The following is a 10,598-nucleotide window of genomic DNA, read 5'->3' on the forward strand; positions in this document are numbered from 1 at the left end:
ATCCGAATCTTCACCAAAATCTAATCATTTCGACCTTAACACATACGCTACCTCTCTGCGAAATTTCGTCCGAATCCGTCCTCAACTTTTTGAGATATTTTGTTCACAAACGGACAGACAACAGACAGACAGACAGGAGTGAGGGGAAAAATAGATGGAGACTTGGAAAAAATAAGGAAAGAGTGGTAGAGGAGGATGCAGGGGTGGACAAGATGGATACAGAAGGCAGAACTGGAAATTTGGGATAACGGCAGTAGAGAAGATCATGGTTTTGGATTTGGGACATTCTAATATGATGGTGAGCAGCTGTCTTGAAGACCTGGAGGCACGTGATGCCACCTCCTTAGGAAGGCACTTGGCTGCACCGTCCCGGATGAAGGTCGCTCTTGGTATCGGACGGACTCCAGTCTTGCCTGCTGGGCAACGTTGCCAAATGTTTATTTGCTGTTTGTTTGCTTGCCTTCACTTCACAAATGCCTTCACAAATGTTTATTTGCTTGCCTTCACTTTTGAAAAGCGACATTGGACAGGCTTTCCATTTTCAAGTCCTAAAATATCTGTCAAACTACAATGTGTATTTGCTTGCAAGCTAGAGCTTTGAAGCTAGACTGTACCTGTCTTCTTTTCATTGGGTGTGGAAGAAGACGAGTCCGTGCAGACTGTGCACCACAGCTGGAGCACTCTATGGGAGGCTTCTTCTTCTTTAGTATGTACCATCCTTAAATGATGGCTGTGCTGCTGATGTAATGGCCTATGTTGGTTAGGACAGGAATTTATAATTTGTTCATGACACACTTCTCTTCTTGCCTACCTTTCGCGAAGGACACCATGGCATCTTTAACATCTACCAACTAATATTGACAGATGGGGCACCAGTTTTTACATCAATCTAAGTGAGGGCAAAGGTTGATGCCTTGCACTGCCTGTGAAACATCAGGATGACAGTTTAAAGCTGAGATTCAAACCCAGGGGAGACAGCTCATCGGAAAGTGGAAGCCCTCGAAAAAGAGGCAATTGCTCAACTTCACAAGTTCCTCAATGTGAGACCCACTGATCAAAGCCAATCCTTGTACCAAAGTTATGTATCTGCCTTGCAAACTTCCCAATCCCAAGTTGTTCTTCACAACACAGATTCCTATATATACTGCTGGAGTACTGGTGTGGCGTATCAGTCTCTCGCCCTCGTGGACTGGTCTAACAGTTAAGGTGACTGGCTTGGGATTTTAGGGTACTGAGTTTGAGCCCCTGTCATTCCTGTTGAATTAACACCAGGTGGGTTGACTCAGCCTGTCATCCTTCTGAGGTCAGCAAAATCAGTATCTGCAGCACAGCTGCACTCCCAGTAAATAATGAAACTAGCAGCCACAAGCTACACACGAACCACCACCACCACTTCCTCGCCAAAAAAAAAAAATGGACCTACAAAACTGCAACTATTATCCTGAAAGTTCCCCACTCTTCCATCCGAGCACATTTTTGGAATATGAGTTGTTACGTCCATATCACTTCTGACATCTAAGACTGTAAAAGCAGAAATCTTTTTTGGGGGTTGTTTGCTATCATTAAACTAGTAATAGGTGTCCACTAATCCTTGACCATGTTGGTTGTCCACTAATCCTTGACCATGTTGGTTGTCCACTAATCCTTGACCATGTTGGTCAAGGACCATGTTGTGAACTAGTAATCCAAACTCGTAATCCTTGACCATGTTATGGAATGTCGACCGAGGCCCTCGTGCGAATGACATGAAGACGGACTACACTGACAACACAAAGTTCAGGATAATAGTTTAGAGCTCATTACCTTCCACGTTATCTATTGTGGCACAATGCTGACATGCCACGTCGTATGATCGAGATGGTGGAAGCCTAATTTTATCAAGCTTGAACTGAGAAAAACTTTCCAACAAATGGATCCCTAAGCTAGTGTTTTTCCCATAGTATAGTCAATATAGCGCCAAAATACCCCGACCCCCAAAAAATTGCAAAAAAGCGTGTTATGGTTATTTCTTGTACTTTAAGGCATAGTGAACAACATATTAAAAGTTGGACAGAAATGGAGCATGGGAAAGTAAAAATTTCTGACATTAAAAAATGGCCCAAATCTGCCCCCGTTTTCACTTGACTATTAAGATGGAACATACCAGATTGCTGGGACATAATAGTGAGATGTGCATGGAAGAAGTTTTGGGAATTGAGTGGCGTGCTGATGATGAGGGGAATGTCGTTGAAGCTGAAGGGAAAGGTGTATGCTGCATGTGTGAGAAGTGTTATGATTTATGGGAGCGAGACATGGGTAATGAACGTAGAGCAGCAACGAAGGTTGGAAAGGGTGGAAATGCGAATGGTTCGACGGATGTGTGGAGTATCGTTGAGAGAGAGGAAGACAAATGATGAATTGCGAAAGATGATGGGAATATTGCCTGTGATTGATGCTGTGAAGAGGAACAGGTTGAGATGGTTTGGTCATGTGTTGAGGAAGGATGAAAGTGACTGGTTGAGAAGAGTGATGGAAATGAATGTAGAAGGAAGTAGAGGACGGGGAAGACCGAGAAAGACTTGGCTAAAGATGGTGGAAGAAGAAATGCGGGCAAGGGGGTTAACAAGGAGAGATGCAGAAAATAGGGCAAAATGGAGAAGATTGTCATGGGGACCGCAAGGCTAACCCCCGCTCTAGCAGGGAAAATGGCCTTTAAAATGCATGTTGTTGTTGTATACCAGATTAAGACCACCACCACTTATTAATGATGATTGGGGTAATTACGTTATAATCTAATTGGACTTGTTGTAAAAAGATTTTAAAAATTTGATTCTGCAAATCAGTCAGTCGATTCTGCAAAAAGACGAAAAATTGGAAGACCAAAGGACTGTGATCAGGAAAAGGCATTTGAAAAGGTCTGCACATTCCTAAATGAAAACGATGAAGAGCAGCTAACGATATCAGACCTTGTTGCTAAAATGGGAGTATACTTGACTGATTGCAAATCCATGGCATATGGAAATCAGTACCTCAAGGAAAAGCTTTTAGAACGATATGGTGACTATATTTGTGGCTGAGGGCAAGGGTGTGAAAAACATTATGACCTTTCGGGAAAAAAACCCACCAGATTCTTCGTGACTACTACAATTCACCTCGGGAAGATGACGAGGAAGCACAGAAACGAGCAATTCTACAAACTGCAGCAAAACTTATCAAAAGTGACATAAAAACAACAGTTGCGCCACTTGGGGATACATATTGTTACTGATCGCGGTTTAGATGTTACTTTGCCGAGCGAAGGCTCCGCGACCGAACAGTTATTCCCCGATTAGAACCCGATTCCACCCAAACGTTGGCCGGATCGCACCGCAGCTATTCAATAGGGAAAAGACAAAGGCGACACGGATGTGAAGAAGAAGAAGAAGAAGAAGACAAAAAGGTTGGAAATACTACTAAATTTATTCCTACTATTTACATGCTCAAAGTAACCAAGGAGAAGGAAAGATAATAAAATAATATACAGAAGAATCAGAGACACAGTGCAATTATTAACTTATACAGGCTTAATTAATACCCAGGGACAAGACACACAGAACAAACACACGTACACAAGAAGGATGGAATGGCAGGAGGTGGATGGCTGGAGGGAGAGGAAGGTCCAAGGGGGTCCTGCAGCACAACCGGCGCGTTTAGCAGCCGCCGTTCCTTCACGGCCCTGCTCCAAACCGCCGTTCAGGCCCCCAAGCTGCTGTTGTGGCTGCTGTGGACGTCGCGTGCTTTGCCAGGCCTTGTCCGACTCGTCTGGTCCAAACCCTCAACTCTTTCTTGGTCCACTCACTTTTTACCACCGACTCCTCACCACAACCAACGCCACCAACTGACCACCACCACCGACTCCTCACCGCAACCAACGCAACCAACTGACCACCGACTCCACTGACTGACTCCTCACGACTCTCTCACTTGCTTCTTGAGTGCGCGCCTTTTATAGCGCCTCCAGCGATCAAGCCGCCGGCCTTCCTGACACGCCCATCGGTGTGCTCACCTCGGCCCTGGTTGGTCACGCGACCCTCTCGCTCCGCCCTTGATGACGACGGGCGGGCACGCCCCTCTTCCCCTCTATGACGAGGTGGAGACACGCCTTTCTTCTCCGACCCTGCCTCGTGGTCAATGGCGGTTATTGGAGGGGAGGTAATTAGGAATCGAGGCTTGGCAATGACGAAAGGGGATGTAAAAGGAAATGGAGATTTTGGGGATGGGAATGAAAGGGGATCTATTCTCTTTCACTGGTGCAATGGAGTACTTCAATTAATGGGAGACACAGCCTTACCCTAAAACACAGAATAAGAGATAACTATCAAACAGGGGTATTCTATTATTTGGCTGACGTGTATGCTTGTGGACTAATTATGGGATGCCCTTTCACCTTTACACAGCTCCGGAGGTAGGGGGGCGCAGAATAACAATAATAATAATAATACAGCACACAATCAAAAAAATACAGTCCTCATATCCGCAACAATATTCAACTCGTGCAGAACTGAAACTTGCGCCTGCATTGGATTATGTCCCAGCAAGTTTGCGATTCTTGCTGCAGCATCTGTTCGTTGGGAAGGATACGTCCATGAAGGTTGCTGGTATTGGGCAAGCAGTTATTCAAGCAGTGCGTCCAAGGGCTGTAATTGCACCATTACAGCTTGGTCTCGTAGTGCAAATGCACCATTTGTATAGGTCACGGTTCTTGATAGATAGTCTTTCAACCTTGGGGTTTTCTTCATCTTACCCAGAAGTGCAAAGGTTTGAAGTGAATGCGGCTTGTTCACGTTCTTCGGATGTATTGGGAAGTGACATTAACATTCTCGATACGTCCTTGCTATTTGCTGGAGACAATGTTGATCATAACATTATAACCTTGGATGGAAAGGGTACCTTCCATGGGATGGGCAATGGGCATGATAGCTGCCATCACACCAGGGAAGCAAGCTAGTCAAATCATTTCGAGACAGAAAATTGCTGATGAAGCTTGTCGAACTGACAAAGATTGATATTATAGATTACCGCTATGCAAAGCAGATCAAACGCAATGTTGAATTTCAGCCCCTCCCCTTCTCGTCTGCCTGTGACCGCACAGTTGACATCTTCTGGGAAATGTCCTTTCGCTTCAACAAGAGTACGCCTAGTTGGCAAGGCATGATGCATTTACTACACAAGGAGTGTGAGCATCCAGGGAAGTCGTCCGTACAGTTTCTCCCAATGATTGACATGAATCCAGGGGACAAAACCTGTATACTGTCCACCCTAGATTACCTATGCAAACTTGTGTCAAAACACAACATGCCAACCATTATTACCTTCGACCAACCGCTGTTTTGGAAGGCTTCTGAGATAGTGAATGCTGTTCCAGATGATAGCCCAATCAGGAATGTGGTGTTACTGCTTGGGAGCTTCCATACTTTCATGAATTTGTTGGGAGCAATCGGAACTTTGATGGATGGCAGTGGACTTAAGGAGATCCTGGATACGGTGTACGGTGAAAATGCCATTGTACACATGATGAGCGGAAAAGCAGTGCAGCGAGCATTTCGTGGGCACCTGCTGGTGGATCAGTGTCTTACATGTCACATTGTGGCTAAAATAATGGAGGATGACCCTGGTTTTCAGGACCAGGTGAAGGAACTAGAGAAACTTTACACGCTGATGGAGACTGGTGAAAATGACTTGGAGTCATTGTTGCAATCAGATTGCATTTGCCAGATTGACAAAACTTTGACACTCAAAAGGAATGAACTGGCAGGGACCTCCAAAACCAGCGCACTGTGGATCAACTACCAGCGCATGGTAGGAATTGCTCGGGCACTTGTTGCAGCTGATCGAAGATGATCGAAGATGGGAGATGCATCTCCGTGCCATCTCAGCTTGCTTGCCGTTATTTGCAGCCGCTGGCCATCCCAATTATCTGAAGTCAGCTCGTCTCTATCTCCAGAAGATGCACGCATTGGACGATGAAAATCCTGATGTTCATCAGAAGTTCCAGTCTGGCTTCCAGTTGACAATGCTGTCACACAGACGGTCCCAGGGACAGATCACTATGTTCTAGATGGGGGATCGCTTTTGCACCGCTTAAAATGGATGGCGGGGTGCACCTACAGTTCAATTGCAGATAACTACGCCTCATTCACAGTCAAACACTATGCCAAAGCCACTGTAGTGTTTGATGGTTATGGAACTGGGCCAAGCATAAAAGACTGTGCTCATTAGCATAGAAGTAGAAATAAGAATGCGAACAAGGTGAACATTACAGGGGCGACAACATTGTTTGGAAAAAAGGAGGATTTCTTGTCAAATGAAGCAAACAAGCAGGCAATTATCCAGCTCATCATGGAACGATTGCGACAGAGGGGCTCCGAGGTGATCCAAGCTGAAGGAGATGCCGATGTTGAGATCGCAAAAGCAGCCGTCACAAAGTCTGCTTTCAAGTCTACCACACTCGTTGGAGAAGACACCGATCTCCTCCTACTGTTGCTCTACTACGCTGAGACAACAAACTGCACTGAACTCTATTTCCGCTCGGACAAGGTAAAATCAAATGTCTATACTATCAAGGTCCTTAAGAAAATACTTGGAGAAGCAGTCTGTAGTGATGTATTGTTCATTCATGCGTTCACCGGATGCGACAACGTCCAGAGTATTTGGGATCGGAAAGAAATCGGGGTTCCAAAGAATCATCAAGAAAGAAAAGGAAATGAAAGACTCTTCGAAAGTGTTCTGCTCACCAAAGCAAAGTCAGGATGCTGTGGAAACCAGTGGCTGCAGGGCAATGGTGGCACTGTTCAATGCAAATCAGAATGACTCCCTGGCATCTATCAGGTACAATATGCTCTGCAAGAAAGTTGCGAGAGCTAAGGCTTTTGTCATGCCTGAAAGACTGCCCCCAACATCCTCAGCATGTAAATTTCACTCCCTGCGGGCGTATTACCAGGTTATGGAGTGGATTGGCCGCAGTGATGAAATGGAGCCGTCCGAATGGGGATGGAGGGTAGAAGGGGGAAAACTCACTCCAGTGATGACAGACAAAAGCCCTGCTCCAGATGTACTTCTTCAGATGATTCACTGCAACTGTTCAGGAGGGTGCAAAACCCTAAGGTGTACCTGCAGAAAGCATGGGCTCGAATGCACCAGTGCATGTGGGCATTGCCAAGATGGCAATTGTGACAATATGACAAATGAACCAGTGACGGAAGAGGATGATGAACAAGACGGCATCTGAGAAGCCGTAATGTTGGATATTACACATTATGACATCGGTAGTGAGTAATACTGGAGTGTTCCCTTGATTAGGTCGCTGATGACGTCATAGATGACGTCGTAACATCATTGCAAATGCGACATTCATTCCAGAAAGTACTGTTATTTGAAAAACATTGGTGAAAAGAACATTTGTTCAAACATCAGATTTGCAATTTGAATTTTTTTATGGTTATCGGTCAGATTTTTGACGTTTTTCTGCCGGCGGCCATTTTGTTTTTTGACGTCATTTTTGGAGACTTTCCCGTGCGCAGAAATTGTCCAACTTTTGATATGTTGTTCTCCACATCAAATACTACAAGAAAATGTCATAAAACGTTTTTTTTGCAATTATTTTGGGGTTACGTGGTATATTGACTCTACTACCAGTAAACATTTCCCCAGGAATTCCTGGAAAATTGATTCGGAATTCCTGCCTTTTCCCATTTTCTGTTTGGATTGGGCTCGAACCATCTCTCGTGGCGAGTGTAGATAGATGTGCTTGTGCATCTCCTTTCCCAACATCAACTTGTATTTTATGGCCTTCAAAGCCATCCCACAACTAACTTGACTACAGGGTGTCCACAAAGTCGTGCATCATAGGAAATTATTTGATTATTTATCATAGGAAATTAAATTATTTAATTCAACAATTTGCCTGGATATGTTGAAGAACATTCAGAGAAACCTGCTTTTCCGCTTACTATTTGTACACCAAGAACATCTAAAGTGGGTACACCAAGACGCGACTTTGTGGACACCCTGTAACATGTTTTGAGATTGGTGGGACACATTTCGAACAACTGATGTAGCCAACCTTACAAATAAATGTTTTGCCTATGATGTGCGACTTTGTGGACACCCTGTATATAACAAATGTGTGCAACGGTAAAAGCTAGCTTCATACAGTTACATTCTGATTGGATAGAAAATGTGGCCAGCTTTCCAAAAAAATCCATGTTCTGCAGGCATGGGTTGCAGGGTGTTTTCAGGAATAGATCAGAAACTTTTGTCCTCACTTGTTCTTTCTTCCGCATTCACTTTTTCACCTTTATTAGCCCGTCCTCTGCTGCGCAGTGGGATACGGGGTTTTGCAATTACTTCTATGTCTGTCCGGGCCATAACTTTTTCACCATTTGACCTTTTGTCATCAAAATCTCAACAAAGATTTATTATGAGAATATGGAGAAATCAAATTAATAATTCGATCAAAAGATCAAAGGTCAGCGTCACCTAAAATCGTCAATTTTCATCCAATTGACCTGAAATGTTAAGAATTTGCATATTGGGTCACTGAATTGGTTCACGAATCAAAAGCTAGAAGCCAATACGCTTTTTTTTTAAATCAAAAGGTCAAAGTTGCATAAAATAGTCAGTGACCCAATATGACCCAATTAAAGTGTAACCTGTGTTCTGTCAAGTTCAAGGTAAAAAAAACAAATCCATCCGATTGACTTAAAATTTGAGTAGGTTTTGTATATTGGGTCACTGAAGCCTATTTATTGCTTTTGAGGTCAAAAGGTCAAGGTTGCCTAAAATTCATAAAATTTTTTTTTTTGCTGTTTTCATCATGTTTAGCATACGGAGCGGACGTGGACGGCCTTTGCATTTTTAGATGCTTTCTAGTTCGCTTTTAAATTCGTTTTCTCCGCAACCACTTGAGCAATTGACACGTAACTTTCAACAACAAAACTGGATAATTTTGGTGTGCAGGGGGTTTCACGTCCCAAGAATAAACAGGCTCGGCCTCGGCTGAAAATAATCTTGAAATTTTACAATCCATCTAGTTCACTTATTAGACAAGTTTATTTGATTGCTGAGGGATACAATAATTGCTCTAACTTGAGTGTAATATTCAAGATCTCAATGCGATCAGTTTCTACAAAGTGAGATTTATACTATATTGGTCATTCTTTGTTGTACTTTTGAAAACCAGGCCGTTTTGGACCCTACGGTGCGAAATGTGAAATCCTAATAGAGCCCTCAAAACAAGCAGTGCATCCTTATTATCCATTTCATTTTTCTTTCATGCTACAGCCGAGGCCTTTTTTTCCAATAACCCAAGAACTGTGGAGAGCTTGTGCTTCACATTAAGAGACATCAGCATATGGGATTTTGAACCTGGGAATCCTGTGCAGCATTATGGCCTGTCTGATCAGACTCCGAGAAGCAGCCCTAAAATGAAATTTGACCGTCATGGTCACAATAAACCATATGAAGCACCAAGGACACAATGATAAACACGATGCTGCTTCACGAGGTAGCACACCCAAACTAGCATGCCAGCAGCTCAGTCGGGCTCTCTTCAAGACCGGAGATGAGCTTCCTATCTGAAAAGGGATGCCGACGGCACTTGCTCGTGGAGATAAACTCTTCGTTTTATTCCACATTGACTTTGGATGTGAAAAGAAACCCTCGTGGAGCACGCTTGATAACTTTATCTCCACGATGCATCACTTGAAGGTTCAAGATGTTATCAAGAAACCACTTTGACAAAGGATTTGTTGTTTAAAAAAAAATCTTGTTCCTTCCTTTTAATACAAAATAAACGGTCTTCTTCCTTAACAGCCACAATTATTCCCACTTGTGGGGTTGGCTTGGCCGAAGTCTTTCACGTACCGACTGGCCAGGCCTGACGTTTGACCAATTAGTTGGGGCAGGAATTTGGAAGGCTCACGTAATCTTCGCGAAGGACCACACGATCTTTAACATCACTGACTAATGCGGGCAGCCAGGATCTAAGGGACGGCACACATATTGTTGAATCACATGAAACTGGGATGACAGTTTATAGCTGGGTCGGGATTCCAACTCGGGCTACACAGTGTGCGTACCTCCATGTCATCCTGCCAGCGCAATAATCAAATAAACAACTAGAATACAAACTCTAACAAGAAAGAGCAATAGAGATTGCAAATCCTCACCAGGATGTATTTTTCGTGGTTTTTACGGCTGTGTTAAAACAAATATGGTGGCCGAACCACGTGACCGATGACATCATTATTCGTTTTCTAAACCAATTTATTCCGAGATTATGCTCAAGAAATTTCATCTTGATCGGATGAAGTTTTATACTTGTCAAATTATGACGTCATAATGGAGGCACCTATGACATCATCATTAACATATTTTATTCCCCATGGAGAGTTCTTTACAATGAGCCATGTCTCAATTTTTTCTATTCAGCACTTTCTGAGATATGGAGGTGCAAAGTGTTTCGATTTTTCCAAGATAGCGGCCAAACCACGTGACCTATGACGTCATAATTATCATAAAATAATTGTACAGGTGGAGTTGCACCTATGGTGAAAATTTCCTGTCAATTGGACCAATGG

Source organism: Myxine glutinosa, chromosome 1 (genome assembly GCF_964187855.1).
Source record: "Myxine glutinosa chromosome 1, kmMyxGlut1.1, whole genome shotgun sequence".
NCBI lineage: Eukaryota > Metazoa > Chordata > Myxini > Myxiniformes > Myxinidae > Myxine > Myxine glutinosa.